This window comes from Hibiscus syriacus, unplaced genomic scaffold (genome assembly GCF_006381635.1).
Source record: "Hibiscus syriacus cultivar Baekdansim isolate YM2019G1 unplaced genomic scaffold, ASM638163v2 tig00110174_pilon, whole genome shotgun sequence".
In the NCBI taxonomy this organism is placed as follows: Eukaryota; Viridiplantae; Streptophyta; class Magnoliopsida; order Malvales; family Malvaceae; genus Hibiscus; species Hibiscus syriacus.
Genome location: NW_024062612.1, coordinates 915,159 through 932,156, shown reverse-complemented (window position 1 = coordinate 932,156; position 16,998 = coordinate 915,159). Strand labels below are relative to the sequence as shown.

The 16,998-nt window shown below is 33.2% G+C and overlaps 1 long non-coding RNA gene and 1 pseudogene across 1 annotated transcript; both read right to left on the bottom strand.

The window, feature by feature from the left end:
* Positions 1-493: 493 nt before the first annotated feature.
* Positions 494-5,917, bottom strand: LOC120216874 (annotated as a pseudogene).
* A 9,893-nt stretch (positions 5,918-15,810) lies between these two features.
* On the bottom strand, positions 15,811-16,544 carry LOC120216846. Its single transcript, XR_005525089.1, has 3 exons — positions 16,513-16,544; positions 16,130-16,384; positions 15,811-15,877 (listed from the first exon to the last, which is right to left on the bottom strand). It is a non-coding gene; the product is annotated as an uncharacterized LOC120216846 (long non-coding RNA).
* Positions 16,545-16,998: the final 454 nt, after the last annotated feature.

The window sequence follows — 16,998 nt, the reverse complement described above, 5'->3', positions numbered from 1 at the left end:
TTACCCTTATTATAAGAAAGGTATTTCGCTCTAGGAAAGCACTAATGCTTATAGACTGAATTCTATATCATCTGATCAGTTACAACAGGTACGAATACCCTCTATACATAGGTGTTTTAATTTCTTTCTCCAGCTTTCTTGGAAATACCTTCATCCATCTAATCCAGCCAATTTGATACCACTAAACATCCTCAATAATATATATTTTATGTAATATTAAATATAGCGGTTGATTGTTTGGGGGTCGTATCTGAAAAAGAACACAGAAATAGGAATCCCAGTTAACTGCAATGGTTTAGATGAGTGAGTCAGAAATGTAACTCTTGATCTTTGTCAACCTGTGGAAGAAGTAAATTTATGAATGCATGGATTCAGAAAATATCCTGAATATCAAAACAAAGGGGTAAACCCAGTTTGAGAGTGGTTTATGGTGCACCCGAAAAAGTAACACGAACCAAAGAAATATTTAGCCTAAGCATTTTATTGTATAGTATAATGCATACATGTAAACCTAGCGTTATATTTAACCCAACGATTAGGAGTAGGGTGGGGGGAGATAACATAATTCCCCCAGGTAATCCTCAAAATGTTTATGCAGTCCATTACTTACAGTTTTCTTATATATATATGATTAGGAGGGCACACACATTGGAAGCAATAACATAAATAATTGTGTGACCTGCTTTTGATAGCATGATAACACCAAGCAATTTGCCTCTATTCCATTACTCCTTCACTTCAAGTCCTTGATGCCGCAGAAGGAATCCGAATATTTTCTTCGTTTTGGTTCAGGCTCACCTAACTCCAGCGACACATAGATCTCCTCGTCTGATCCATTCCTTGATGCTGAAAGATTTCTAGATTCCATGTTTCCCCCTTGGTTATTAACCGGAGACTTTCCGTTGAAACTAGGAATAAATTGATGTTCCACGTTAGGACCTGCTTTGGTCCTATCATCTGTTCGATATTCAGTGCACATGATTGGTAGTACAAGTCCTTGCCAGGACTCGCCTTCAGCCAAAACTTGCCGGATATTTAAATTAATTGGTTGCAAGTTCGCTTCAATCTTAACCTTAGATGGAACCTGAACCAGAGGAGAAGACTCCCCAACTGTAGAATCAATCCCACCGGCGGATGCATTTCTTTGATCTTGCACAGCAGCTTCGTCAATAACAAAGACAACTAGGAAGTGTCAATGCTACAGTAGGAAATCAGATGCAATATATAAATAAACCATAAAGGCAGGAGAGGCCTTTTCACCCCAGTTTCTTTCTTTACACTTAATGTGCTTGTGGCTTCAAGAATCTAAATACCACTTGGTTATACATCATCATTCAGCAAGTGCTGTAGTTTATTTACAATTTATCCTTTATTTTATAACCATAACAAATATAACATTCATTTCAACATGTAATTTGTTCGGCTCGAATTATAGTCTGCAGCACAGTGTAGGTAAACTGGATATTCATTCATGGGCATCGTAAGAAGGAACTGATCAGAGAGCTATGAACTGGAAAAATTACAGATTGTTTTTCAGAATACATACCTTGAAGCCCTTCGCTGGTTGTGATGAGATCAAGTTCAAGGAGATCAAGAAGACGCCCAAGATCAACTCCACTAGTCCAATTTTCTGGGGGTTGGCCGACTTTGAGTTTCAACCGACCCCTGTTAGCAGTCCCACCCCAAATGATCCCAACAGCTGTGGTTTCTCCCCTTTCTGACCCGTTAAAAGTATGAGGCTTCCACTGTCTCCTTCGAGGTCAAAGGTCTGCTGGTTCTCACCAACAACCAGGAAATCAGTAAAGAAACAGATTCCTTTCTCATCATTATACTCTAAAGCATGTGCCATTATCGTCCCTGTGGTCAAGCCAGAGCTTCTTCCCACTTTGACTACTTGCCTTCCGATGAGACTGCCGATTGGAGACTGCAAATCTATGATATGAACATCACCAATCTCACCTATACCTTTTATTTTGGTAGTTACCTTGTTCATATTGAAATCATCAGCAAAAGGAATAAAAGCCCCATCAGCTCGCACAAATGTTTCTGCCGGAGGACCAAACCATAATGGGCATGTCAGGGACTCAGGGAGCAATGAAAAATAAATTAGCACAAATGTAAAGATAAACATAGCATGCTCCAGGATTCGGAAACTTTCTAACTCTGCGCTGAAATTCAAACACTACAACATCCTAGCATCCTGATCTGAGTTCAATTTCTCTCAGTTTTTCATCTTAAATTTTCTAATGCAATGAGCAACAGCAGACAAATAAATTGGAACTGCATTACCTGGGTTTATGCCAGCAAAGATTCCATACCAAAGGTCATCTGTGATAAATGAGGTTGCCCTCTCTACAGCACCAAGGTACACTCCGGGACCAAGGTTGGGCGGTAAAGGATGAAACATCTTCTGACTTGGGTAGTCCAAGTCAACTGCGACATGTCGATTTGTAAGGAAACCTACTTGCCGATTTCCTGTTCGGCTCCTCACAATAGCACCCAGTGTTCCATATGTATCTTGGCTGGCAACCTACGCGCACAAGGAGTAACCAAGTGCAAGACAAGGTTAATATATACATCAACATTTCTCAAGAAGTTCAGGGCAGAGTACAAGAGGGGAAAAGCTTCTTTTTCTTTCCTGGAAAGGATTAAGAACAGAATTCAAATATAAGCTGTACAGATGATGCCAGAAAAAGATACCAAACAATTCTAGAAAGAGAAATCAAGCTTGATGTTGTTGAAATTTCTTCATATCTAAGACTGAAAGACAGATGATTGATTCAGTCCCAGTTGTAGCATAAACAATCATTAATACAACAAACATCAAAACTTCATCAATATTTGCAAATAGAAAACTTCAATACTCTCATACTAATTATCAACGTGACAACTTCAATTGTACAACTTAATGTAAAACCAAGTAAATGATTGCATAACAATAAAGAATCACTCAAATGGCTAATTAAATTTTTTAAATAAACAAAAGAGAAAGTGAATCTTTCTTAAAAATGAGCATTCTTTCCCCATGCTGCTATTAAGGCAGCAAGTAAATATTCCAGACTAGATTGTTCTCAGAACCAAATAAAATGTGGCAAGCCGCATTTGTTACTAGATTGTTCATCCCATAAGAAAACAGTTTAACCACATCCATGAAGATATTAAGATACAATAAAATCATAGATCCCCTTTTTCATTTAATAAATCCATATACTTCAGGCACTATATGTCTTCAACTGCCCATCAAACCACCATTTTGTACATACTTAATAAGAACAATTACCTGTGAACCAGAGCCAATGACTGGATCACTTCCTCTAAAGCAATCTACAAGCTCGGTATATAATTGTTCCTTAGGAGTTGCCGCAGGTGCACCATAATAAGAGAACTCCACAACATCTACATCACACCAAACGCCTCCTGGTCCCTGACACAATATTTTAAGCAGACATTTTAACTCTCCAAGCAACAGATAAGTGAATTCAACTAATTTTAGTTATACATTTGAAATTTCTAGCTCAGATCCAATATGCTTGTTAACAAACTTTCCAAACCATCAACAATTCATAACTTTAAAAGAATCAAATCTGACATGAAATAGAGAACTTCCCATAGATATGTTACCACCAGACTAGCAGCTATATAAAAAAATGGAGTTTCTGTAAAAGCAGTGACGCAAAGAGCATTAGCTTGCCTCAAGAGCAGCAGGTAAGCATTGAAACTGGCTAAGCCATTGCCTGTGAACTTTACGAGCCACAAAGACAAGAATAGCAGGTATATCTGTCAAAACACCCCGTCGGATACGGAACCCAATAGCTGTGCCAAGACTAAACGTGCGCAGTATTTTACTGTGAAAAGCTCTAATGGTCATTAACTCAAGCAAGGTGGTTGCTTGCTGCCCCGATGGTAACCGTCCAAGAGTTTCTGGCAACACCCCTTTCTGTAGGTTCCCAAAATAGTTTGCTCTATCTTCTGCTGTGTCAATTAATCGACTAGAAGTAGGCCATGAGAAGTAGGCAGCATTGCTCTCAGAATGTTGAGCACTAGATGCAAAGGGTTGAATAGGTGAAGGACTTGATGAAGGCAGATTAACATGATTGCAGCAATTTCTTTCCAAGTCCAAAGCAGATTCCTCTGATTCTGTTGATCCAGAGTGATGAAATCTTAAATCCGATCTGGTCCGCTCCATCTTTCACCTCTCTTAAACAATGAGAATTCAACTTGTCTCAAAGTACATGATTTAGTGATATAAAGCAAATCAAAGTACAAACTTGATCATGGTCATAGAGAATACTTAGTCAATAAAGAGATAAACAAGTTTAGCTAAACGGAAAACCAGAGAAACTGCAAATGGCAAAAGATCAAATCAAATGAAAAGGAGGGGGGAAAAAGACTCAAGAGCTGTGAACTCTAACCCTTTACATGGAGAAAATACTAATACAATACAAATCTATGAAATGTACATCCTAGTTAACAGCATATTAAATATGGATAGAACAGATAATTATACTGAAATAACCAATAATTCACCAAAATAGAAACTAAACCAAGGACATCGTTATATTCAATGTCCAATGACCATAGGGGAAAGAAAATCTTTACATAAGTAGTTTCAAAAGTTAAAGCAAACCCGGATGGAAAATGATAGCATCCTCCCCCAGCTGAAAGAGGCATGTGAGTAAGTATGGTCAACGGGTACAATTTCGTGGATTTCGTACCGTACCCATTTTAATTTGGGTGGAAATGGGTTGGGTGGAAATGGGTATAAATTTAATAGATAGTGGGCGGATGTGAAATTAGAAAGTGATACCCATCACAAATAGCAAATAGTGGGAAGGTGATGGGTTTGAGACCGCATCCTCACATCCGGCCGCTCACTAAATATCCATTAAATTTTAGACCATTATAGATTTAAGTATAATTTTAGAAACTAATTTATAAATCTTAATATTATATAAGATATAATATTATGATGTTTTATATATTTTAATATATATATTAACACTTAACTCATATAATCATTGGTTTAATTTATTATACTTTTTAATTAAATATATTTATCTTATGTTTGTTACTTATGTATAATTTAAGGTTGTTATTAGACGAATCTATTTAGATACGTATCAATTAAGTAGTGAGTGTGAAGATTGATTTAAGAATGTAATCGATTTAAAATTTTTGAATGGTAGGTTATTGCTAGATTTGAAAATATTAAGCAAAGAGATAGGGGAGAAAATATATACACTCGACCCGCCCGTTTGTTATCCTTACGTGTGAGAGTGGGAGAAAATATGACCAATAGGATAATAGCTTACGTATCAGCAGAGAAATAAACAATAGCCAAAATAGATACCCATTTATTGGAGGACGATGAATAGAAGTGAAGCAAAAATTGAAACTTTATTTCAGGAGTTTGAGTAATAATAGACTAATCAAAACCCAGAAAGCTAAAAAGCAACCATTCAACATATTAAATCCCAAAAATTTATATATATATATATAACTCAAAAGAAGAGATAAAATATTTGGACAAATTTAGAAGCAAATCCAGATAAAGATATGAACTTTATCGAGAATCCTGAGCATATATTAAGCTTAAACTCACCTATAAACAATGGTGGAACTGGGATAGAGAACTCCAAGTCGATCCCCTTGAAGATTTTCATGCTCTAGAGACTGTTGCACATAACTTATTAACCTCAAAAAAGAAAAAAAAAACTTTAAAACTGTTACGATGATTGTGTTATTTTATTTGTATCTTTAAGAACAAGAGAGGCGCTAAATGTAGAAAAATTGAAGCTTTTTCTCAGTAATGAAAGAAAAAATGATGGCTCTAATTAGAGAGGGAAAGAGAAAAGGCGACAAATATCTTACTAGCTGCTACTTCCTGATAGCTATATTGTTTTGGCCAAGCAGAAATAAATAAATACAAGGGTAAATTATTTAAATAATCCTTCAATTATAAGGTGCTTTCCATTAAGTCTAAATTATGAAATTATAAAATAATCATTCAATTTTAAAAAAATAATAAGTTGATTTTCGATAGGAAATAAAATAATAATAAAAAATCTATCTCTTAATCTTTATATATTATAATAATTTAAACTAAATATTAAAATGTAACTCCTATTATATAAATATTAATCAATTTGATCCCTTTAACTTTTAGAAATTTTCTCCTGGAAAATAAAGCCCATCCAAGATCCTTTTTTTAATACCAGATTGGTCAAATATCATATATGTTTGCGTATATACAACTTAATGTCTTTTTTTTAATGGACTGTACTGAAACCAAAGATCATGATTTTCAAGATATAAACTTTAAAGTGAACTTTCACTATTGTTCTATTAATTAGCATGAATCCTAAATGCAGTGGCGGAACGTCCCGAGAACCAAAAAGATTAATTTTTATTTTCTAATAATAATTTTTTTATTTCTAATAAAGTATTGAACAAAAAATACTTTATAGTCAAAGGATTTTTTATGTAATTTATTCTAAATAAAAACATTACATTTTATTCTACAACATATAGACTTATATAGGGTGATTTTACCTAAATTTCACCCGTACAAGTAATAATTGCATGTCAGGCATATTTTCTCCTAATATTACCGATTTAGCACCTTTCTGACAAGGCGCGGATGGCGGGTTATGCTCAAGCTGACGCAACGTTATGAAAGGCGTGGATCACTATCTGAGCCTTCCAGGGATTTATGACACGCGTACGTAAGACGCGGATAATGATCTGCACCTTCCATTATTGGTACCACATGAGGAGTTCGACCTTTAAACCATCTCCTCCCATATAAATAAGACCTCATCTATGCAAACATCACCACATCAAAATTATTTCTTATTTTTGCTTTATCAATTCCTTCTATTTTTGTTGTAAGATAAAACTATTTTTTATTATATTATATTTATTTTATATATGATTATTTGAAAAATTTTATTTTACTAATTATTTTATAATATTTTTTGCGGTTGTAAAATTGGAAAGTATGATCATACCTCAAGACATTTTTTCGATACGGTAACAATACAAAATTATAATATTTAAATTATTTTGAAATTTTTAATTTTTATTAGTTTATATTTTAATTCATATACTATTTATTTAATTATGTGTATTTCAGTTATTGTTTTTGCATATATAAGACTCAATCTTTCAAACTCTCATAATGACGTGTATTTCAGCTATTTTTTACTATGATGGAGAAATTCGGGAAGATGAAACTAGCGTCGTCTTCACATCAAATCATTATGTCAAAATATCCTTCATGAGAAACATAACTCTTGAGGAGCTGATAACGAAAATTTCATGAAAGATTCATGTTGAAAGTACTATAAGATTGTCCTCACTTCAGTACAGATTTCCAACCGTAGTATTTTAGTTAACTTATACAGCGTTTGAACCATCCAACGATGACGATGTTGTTATGATGGCTGATTATCAAAATCAATATTCAGAAGCTGATACACAGATGTATGTGAAATTTTTTGAAGTGTGTATTGTTAGTGGTATTCATTATGCTCTCACTATGGGTTGGCTCAACAAGCTGATCAAGTTAACAGCCTAACTAAAGTAATGTGTAATGATTTTAACTCGTTAATGGGAAATCCACATCATGGTGTCATCCCATCAAGTTCAATGGGGATACATTCATCAGTAACTTCTTACAATCTGTACTGAGGTGGCTCCACAAACAATTTGTATGGAAACATCGCGTCCAGCTTAAGGGGAAGACATTCATATGCCAATTTATTTGACCTGAATATGGAGATGGCCTCAACGTAATAATCTGTGTAGTACCCATTTGACACGATGCCTTCAAGTTCCAGGGGAGGCATTCAACTGCGACCTTCTTCGATCTCAATGTTGAGATGCCTTCAAGTTTAAGGGGAAGTCATGCAACTACCAACTTGTTCGACCTAATTGTCGATATTATGGAGGAACCCTCATCTCCACTAGAAGAACTTCGTGAGATAAGTTTGGGTAGTGTTGAGACTAGACTATTCGTTCATCCAGAATCACCGTAGTTCAATATGGACTCCGATGATAATGATATAGATGAAGTTCCCACAAATATGGTACACACCGAACCTCCAGCACACATATATGAAGCTAACTATATACAATATATGGGCCAGAATTTGAGGATATGCCTAATTTCAGTAACTATGGATTTAACGTATCAGTCAATAATGATGAGTTATATAAAGGAATTGAGTTTCCATGCAAAGAAAAAGCGATGATGGCAATTAAGAATTACAACATTCGTAATTATGTTCAGTCCAGAGTCGACCGTTTCACCACCGGAAAGTATGTTTGTCATTGTGTCCAACGTGAAAACATATGCAATTGGATGGTTCGCGTATCGAAGAGGAAGAGGAAAAATAATATAGGGGAAGTAGCAGTATACAATGGTCCTCACATATGTTGTGCTAGAGTGATCAACCAGGATTCTCCCAACTTGGCTCCAAAATTATCTGCCAAGCCATCATGCCCATGGTAAAAACAAGCTCGCATATATCTATTGCGGTTCTGATTTCAACTATACAATCGCAGTATGGGTATACCATCTCATACAGGAAAGCATGGAAGACAAAACATAATGCTATTAAAAAAACTTCACGATGAATGGGGTGTATCTTACAAGAAACAATCAAGTTAGTTTAGAGTAGTGCGCAAATTAAATCCTGGGATAATTCTCAACTTCGAAACTTGCCATGCATACCAAAATGATCGAGTGCTTCGTGATCGATGCCAATTCTACCTGTTTTTTTTATTTAACCACAATGCATTAATGTTGTAAAATACTATAAGCCCATGGTCTAAATCGACGAGACATTCTTGTATGGAAAATACAAGCAAGTTTTACTATTGATATTTGTCCAATATGGTAATCGCAACATTCTTCCAGTTGCTTTTGCCCTTGTTGAAGGAAAAGATATAGATTTTTTGGCCTTTTTCCTTAGAAACTTACGCTTACATGTTGTCACGGAGGGCAAATTTGTCATTTTAGATCACGGAGCTGGGATCAAAGTAGCAATGGATTCTTTGGGTGTAATGTGGCAACAACCATATGTTCAACATCGGTATTGTATCCTACACATTGCTGCTAATTATCATGGAAGGTTCAAGAAGAATAATGAGCGCCAATTACTTGTGTGCATGGGTATGTCAAAATGTTATTTTTTATTTCTCAGACATTTTCATTTTTTATGGAAACAAAGTAAGTTCTATATTTGATGCTCAGGTTATGAGCTATTACCTGGAACATTTGAGTCCATGCTTCAAGAGTTGCGAGGAAAGAACGAGGAAGGATACGATTACATCAACCTCATCAACAAAGAAATGTGGACAAATACATATGATGGTGGATATTAATATGGACACATGATGACCAACTTAGCTGAGGCTATCAATTCGACCTTAAAGGGAGCACACCATTTACCAATAACGACTTTGGTTAAAATGATATATTTTTGTTTGGGAGCGTTTTTTCCAAGCTCGGAGGACAATCTCAAACTTGGATGCAAAACGATCATGTCTATCACCCAAGATTAGTTACAGATCTACAAAAAGAATTGTTGTATCAAATGGAATGTATGTAACAAGCTTCTCTAGAACCCATGAATTATTTCGTGTCACATAGATGTCACTACCTCTTTAAGGATTCAAGTTAACTCGTTCAGAGTTAATATACGAGACTGATGGTGTGAATGTGGGTTTTTTCAAGCTCTGAAGTATCCATGCTCTCATGTCATAGTAGCTTGCTCGCATACCCGTCAAGACTATAACCATTTTGTGGATCCCTTATACCGACTTTCAAAAGTGTTTAAGGTATATTAATTTGAGTTCCCCCACAGGTAATGAGAAAGACCCTGATGATGTTCAAAATTAGCTTCTGATTGTACCAGATTCGTCCTTATTGAGGGAGCCAGTCGTCCAAAATCCACTCGAATTCATTGTGATATGGATATTCAGGAGACATACAGAGAAAACAAAAGATGTGGGCATTGTAGAAACCTAGGACATAATAGGAAAAAATATCCATATCTTTTGTCATAAATAACCGTTGATGTTGTGATTGATTTAGTTGTTGTTTATGAAATCTAATTTTTTTTTATTTAATCTTCATTTACTTTCAGCTAATGTCATTTGAGCATCACTTATTAATTTGAAACTAAAGAAATTAAATAATAAAAATAATTTGAACAAACTAAAAATAAGAAAACTATACAACTAAAAAAATAAAAAGAACTAAATAATAAAAAAATTGAAAAATTAAATAAAAAAAATAAGAAACAAAATAAATAAAAAGTCTATAATTAAATAAAAACTTTAGAATTGATTGTAAACAAATAAAACTAAATAAAAACATAACAAAGTAAACAACTCTATCGATGTCAGCATCTTGAATGTGTTCTGCAAGACGGTGGTTGTTTGTGTTGATAAGGATTTCTTCGTGTAACTTGTTCTGCCTCATCATCATCATTATCAATATCAGAAGAATATACATTTTTTGACGAGGGACGAATGACGATGTATCACCTCCATAGAATAAGGACTCTGGAGGTGTATGGCTGATTATCTCATCACTTATAGAAAACTGTGAAAACTGCAAAAAGACCGACGTCGATGAGTGCAAAAACTGTACATGAGGTGTCTGTGCATATGGTGAAGCTTCACCCGCCAAATAACCAACATATGAACCCCAAGTTAGATCTACAAGCATAGAAGTGTAATATCCGCCAAGAGGGGTCATAAAACTCTGCGATGATGGTGATATTTGGTATGGAAGCGGTGGCATCTGATCTAGCTGTAGTGGCATATAAAATGGTTGTGGTGTCATTTGATACTATTGCAATGCTATCTGAAATGGCTGCAGAATGTACAGCGGTGTGATAGTGACTGCTGTGATGGTTCCGGTACTAAAACTGAGTATGAGCTGGAAACGTATGTTTTATATCTATGAGTTGGGGGATGATGATGCTATGACGGTGGATGTCTTTGTCGACGTCGATGAATGCTCCCGCCTCATGCTTTCTTGAAAAGTAGGAACAGTTTCTCGTTCGTGTTGAACCACTCATAATAATCATCTGCAACCGAGTAATGATCCACATAAATGGATTATATACGGAGAATGTGCCCACGTCGATCCTCCATATCATTACCCACTTAATGTGCTTCAACAACCAGTTAACTTCTTTTTTGCCCCGTCTATCGATGATATACAAATCTTCGAGATTCTTAGGTACTTCTAGAATAGATTGTACAAAACTAAATTGGCGGAGCATGCGATCAGTAGGATGTCACTCGAAAATAGCATAACATATTAGAGGGATCACCTCCATCCAGACATCTAATGGGAATTTTAAGTGATATGGAATGTAAATCCTCATCTCTTCAGTAGAATAAGGAGCCCATTGAAACTAAAACAAATATATAATTCTTATCAAAATAATATTCTAATTATATAACGATAATTAAAAGTAGCTAATAATATTTAAAAAACATACCTCTGTACCACCTTCTGATCAATGAGTAGCCTAATTTCTTCCAATTCATAGGTAAATCCCGATGATCTTTTCTTGCACTTGATCACCTATTCAATGAAATAATTTTCATTATATACTCAAAACATTATTTATATACGAAATCTAAATTGAAATTGCCTTAATAATAGCGGGAAGACCAACGAGGTTTTCACCACCAGATATAAAAAGGGCAGACGATACCACGCTCAAGACTGGAGAAGAATGAAACATCTGCCGATAGCATTTTTTTTATAGTCGGTATCGACACATTTCCCTATACAGAAATGTCAAAACTGTGGAGCCCCAACTGAGTGTGTTTGCATGATGAAAATCTGCGATGTGACGTAACCATATACAATGAACTTGGTTGTACGATTTGTCGGGCATCAGGATCCCTCATATGAGTGTAATATGCAAGCATGTGCATACATTGTAACCTGCTCCTCGGAGGCGTCGCCACTCAAATGTTTGAAAGTTGTATCCAACCAATTTAATGAAATTCAACCACCGTTGAAATTAGACATGACACTTCCAAGATACTTCTCACACAATGAATGTCAGCCACCATATGTCACCCCATAAATCATATCCCCATCTACCGAAGCCCCAAATGCATGGAAACATCCTCTAGCGTAATTGTGCACTCTCCACACAGAAGATTGAATGTGTGTGTTTTTGGTCTCCACCTCTCAACCAGTACAGAAATGAAGTTGGATTCAAGATTACAATGTCCTTCATATTTTGCTATGTAACCGAATCCAGCCTCGACTAAATATGACCATACACGAGTAGATATCTCTAATTTAATGTTACAAATGAATGGATCTAATATACATTATTTCTCCTAATTTAATAAATATTATAGAAATTAAAATATAAACTAATACTAAACAAATTAAATAAATAAAACATTAACAAATATTAAAATTACAATTAAATTTAAAATTGTTATCGTATCGACAAAATGCCTCGAGATATGATTCTCATCTAAATGTAGCAAACAACCTTCCATTTTATAACTGTAAAAAATAATAAAAAGTTAGTATAATAAAATTTAATAAAATAATAAATTATTAATTTATTATAATACAATAAAAATATTTTACTTTCTTGATAGAAAGATTGATACTCGAAAGAATGAGAGAATTTGGGATTTGAGTGTGGTTTTGAGGTTGTGTTTGGGGGGAGAGGGGAAAAGGTATTTATAGGAAGATGGGAGGGGGTAGATCGGTTTCCCATAAATGTGGGAGGTGGACGGTTGGGGTATTAAAGGAAAGGCGTTGATAACGATTTGCGCCTTACGTACGCATGTCAAAAACCCCTGGAAGGTGGGGATGGTGATCTGCGCCTTTCATGACGTAGCGTCAGTTTAGACAGAACCCATCATCCGTGTCTTGTTAGAAAAGGTGTTAGATCGGTAATATTATGAGAAATTATGACTGACAAGTAATTATTACATCTACTGGTGATATTTCAAAAAAAACCCTTATCTAGGAACTATTTTAATAATGGGACTTTTACTAAATATAATTTAGAGTTTGTCTGTTTTATGAATTTCATCTTAACAAATATATCTTTATAGTTTTTTGATAAATGATCGAAAAAAAGGTTAGTCAAAGAATCTGATTTACTTATCGATAGAAAAAAATTTATAAATTGACTCAGATTAAAATTAAATAAAAAATTATTGTCAAAATTTAATATTTAATCAGAAATTATCATCGATATTTCTCTTACCGACTCAAGTATATGTGTAGTTTCTATTCATCTACCATTTAACAAAATTAATGAATTTTAGTGTTTTTCAATCTCCATTTTTCCCTTGTTTATGCTGATGGAGGAATAAAAAGTAAAATAGAGGATTTTTTTATTTATTTCTTTGATAACTTTATATTGATTTAAAAAATATTAAGAAATTATTATTATCTTTCATATTTTAGAGTAGAACATTACATACGGAGATGTGTATGATATGAACGCTCAATAATAAATAGTTGAAGAATATATAATATTTTTACTTTCTTATTCATTTCACGACGTAAATTCAATAGAAGGAAATGATTTTTTTTCATTATCTATGGGGCAAAGGCGAGGAAGCTTGTATTTTATTATTATTTTATAATGTATTAATTTACATTAACGTAAATATATATATTTCTAATCAAATATTGGGAGAATTCTTTTTTATTTTAACGTTTAACGGAAAATTTTGAAAAAAAAAATGTAAAAAAGTTAAGAGTATTTTTTTATTATAAATAACTTTAAATAAATTATTATAATATTTGAAAATAATATAAATATTTTATAATGAACAATATATTTAATTATATTTGATATTTATAATAAATATTCTCTGAAAATCATATAATATTAATGTTTTCATAAAGTACGATAGACATTGTGGGGGCAATATACGGTCTAATTTGGTGGTTGAAGAAGGTCTCAATATTCCTCTAATTCATTAGTAATATTACCACTTTTACCTTTTTCTCCCTTTTTTTAATGGGTTTTTATATAAAAGTGAAATTTATCTGTGCCATTCCATTCTCATGTTTTGGGTTATGTTCCTATTGCTCCACTTATCCTATCCACTCTTAAAAAGGTTCTTTAATATATAATTATTATTATATAATTCAATACTATATTAATTTAAATTAAATACAATAAATAAATATTCTAAAAAATATTTTATTTTAATTTATTTATAACACCAAAATATAAATATCTAATTTTAAAATAAATATTATCTTATAATCACCTTATACTATTTTAAAAATTTCTTTAATAATTAATATTGTGTTGTCTAGATTTTTACATACAAAACAATTTATGCATAGGTGATATTTTAAAAATTTCTTCCAAAAAGAGCCTGTATATCTCACAACATAATATATCTCAACATTAGAATAAAACTGAATAGATCAATAATTAAGGGGTTTATTTAAAATATTATATATTTTAAATAAGAATTTAAATATTAATACTATGAATAAAATAAATAAAATCACTCCAAAATAAGACTCTATAATATATAATATAAATTAATCGATAAATAATTTAAAAATATTAAGTATTAACATACTTTCGGGGGGGGGGGGGGTTTACAAAAACATGTTCGATATAGAATTTGATAATGAGATGTAAATGATTAATTTTTGCGTCATTGATTAGAAATGGAGGAGGAAGTGAAAGGGAAGGGTCCATGGAGAAACGTTCGTGAATGCAATTATTGAATCAATGTAACCAATGTGGATTCCACCGCAATCAACCACTTCCATTTAAGAATCGCTCATTTTATGACACCTCTCACTTTTCTTTGTGTTTATGCGGCGATTTTTTTAAAAAATCGACAATAAATAATTATTTATTAGGTATAGTTTCGCTAAATTTTACTTATTTAGCACTCTTTATTACAAGGCATGAATCGTCATCCACGTTTTGGGGTTTCGTTTGAATTGGTGCCAAGTTATGAAAGGTATGGCTGGTCATCCGCGTCTTATTCGAGCTGGCACCACATAAGGATAGGTGCGGATCATCATCCGTGCCTTAACACTTTAAAAATTAAAAAATAAAATTATAGAGACTAACATCGTCATTTAATATATATTAGTTCCATAAGTTGAAGAGCTTAACGATGTTAGCTTATATAGACATATTGAAGTGTTTATGTTATGTTTATTGACAATGTGACATAAAAGCTAAAAGATGTATTTGTTAATGAACATATTTATATGTATTTATTATCTTTAGTTAGAAATATTAAGAATATAAAGCAAAATTTACGTAAAAAAAAAGATAATTCATATATTATTATTATTTTTTATTTTTTAAGTATTGATGGGCATATTTCACACATTCATGTTATTATTATTGATTGATGGTCGGTTTATGGTTTAACATGTACAACAAACGTATAATATTTTTAGAAAAAAATCAATATTCTTAAGGAGTTTTTGTGTTCTTTTTCAGTTGTTCAAATACAGTAATTTTTCAGTTGGATTTTAACCTTTAATACACCACCGTCTTGATTCAATTTATCATGCAACGCTTCTGCATATCATCATTATGTCGAACTTCCCCTCCACACACACACACATATATGCTGTTGTACATTTTTCTTAGTTCATACCGAAAAGAAATCCCGTGAGATGGCTGATGTACATCTAGTTGCATGGATATAGCACCAATGGTACAATTTTCTCTCTGAGGCACCACGGGAACAGGGACATACTTAATGGGAGAAAAAGGTAAAAGTGGTAATATTAAGAATATGAGAAGCATGACAATTGTGAATAAATTAGTGGTCATCATCATTACTCCAAGCTCCGCTATACCTGGAACAAATATATATATAACTAGAAAGATGAGAAATCTATCTAATTTTGAAGCAAGGAAATGGTAAGGAGATCGCTTTATCTTAGGTAGTTTGGTTAAGCACCCCAGTAAAATAATTGCATATTACTTCTTTATACTCTACAAAGAACCTAGACTTTTATGAGTTACATGAACAATAATTCATTCAAAGATAACAAAAGTGACGACTGCTAGTACAACCAATACGAATGAGACTTATCAAGAAATATTACCGTAGGCATTTCCAATCTCGTTAATGCTTGAGATGAAGCAAACCATGACCAGGCAAACTCCCAGCAAGAACCAGTTTATGACAGGAATATAGATCTGACCCATGAACTTTTTAGATGTGTAAATGATTTTAAGACGAGGGAAACAACCAAGAGCATATGATTGCTTTAAGCACGAAAATGTTGCTGTTGTCATTGCTCGGCTGGCAATCAAGGCGGCAATATTAGGTATCAATAAGACTGGCCAGAATGCACCACCTACATGGGGCAAAAACAGTTTCCCATTTAAAGGAAGTCAAGCAGGGGTATTTTCAAAATAAAATATAGGTTTTAATCCAAGTAATTCGTGATCGGATAACCCATTGATGATAAAACGTGAAACTTACTAGGAATTGAAGAGAAGAAAGCATGTACAACAGCATATATATGTGTGTGTGTGGAGGGGAAGTTCGACATAATGATGATATGTAGAAGGTTGCATGACAAATTCAATCAAGACGGTGGCGTATTAAAAGTTAAAATCCAACCGAAAAAGAATTGTAATTTGAACAACCGAAAAAGAAAACAAAAATTCCCTTAAGAATATTGATTTTTTTCTAAAAATTTATATGTGCGTTGTACATGTTAAACCATAAATTGACCATCGATCAATAATAATAAAATGAATGTGTGAAAGATATGTCTATCAATACTTAATAAATAAATAATAATAATAATATATGAACTATCTTTTTTTACATAAATTTTGCTTTATATTAATAAATTTTGCTTTATATTATTAATATTTCTAACTAAAAATAATGTAAATACATATAAATATGTCCATTAATAAATACACATTTTAGTTTTTATTCCATATTGTCAAGAAACAT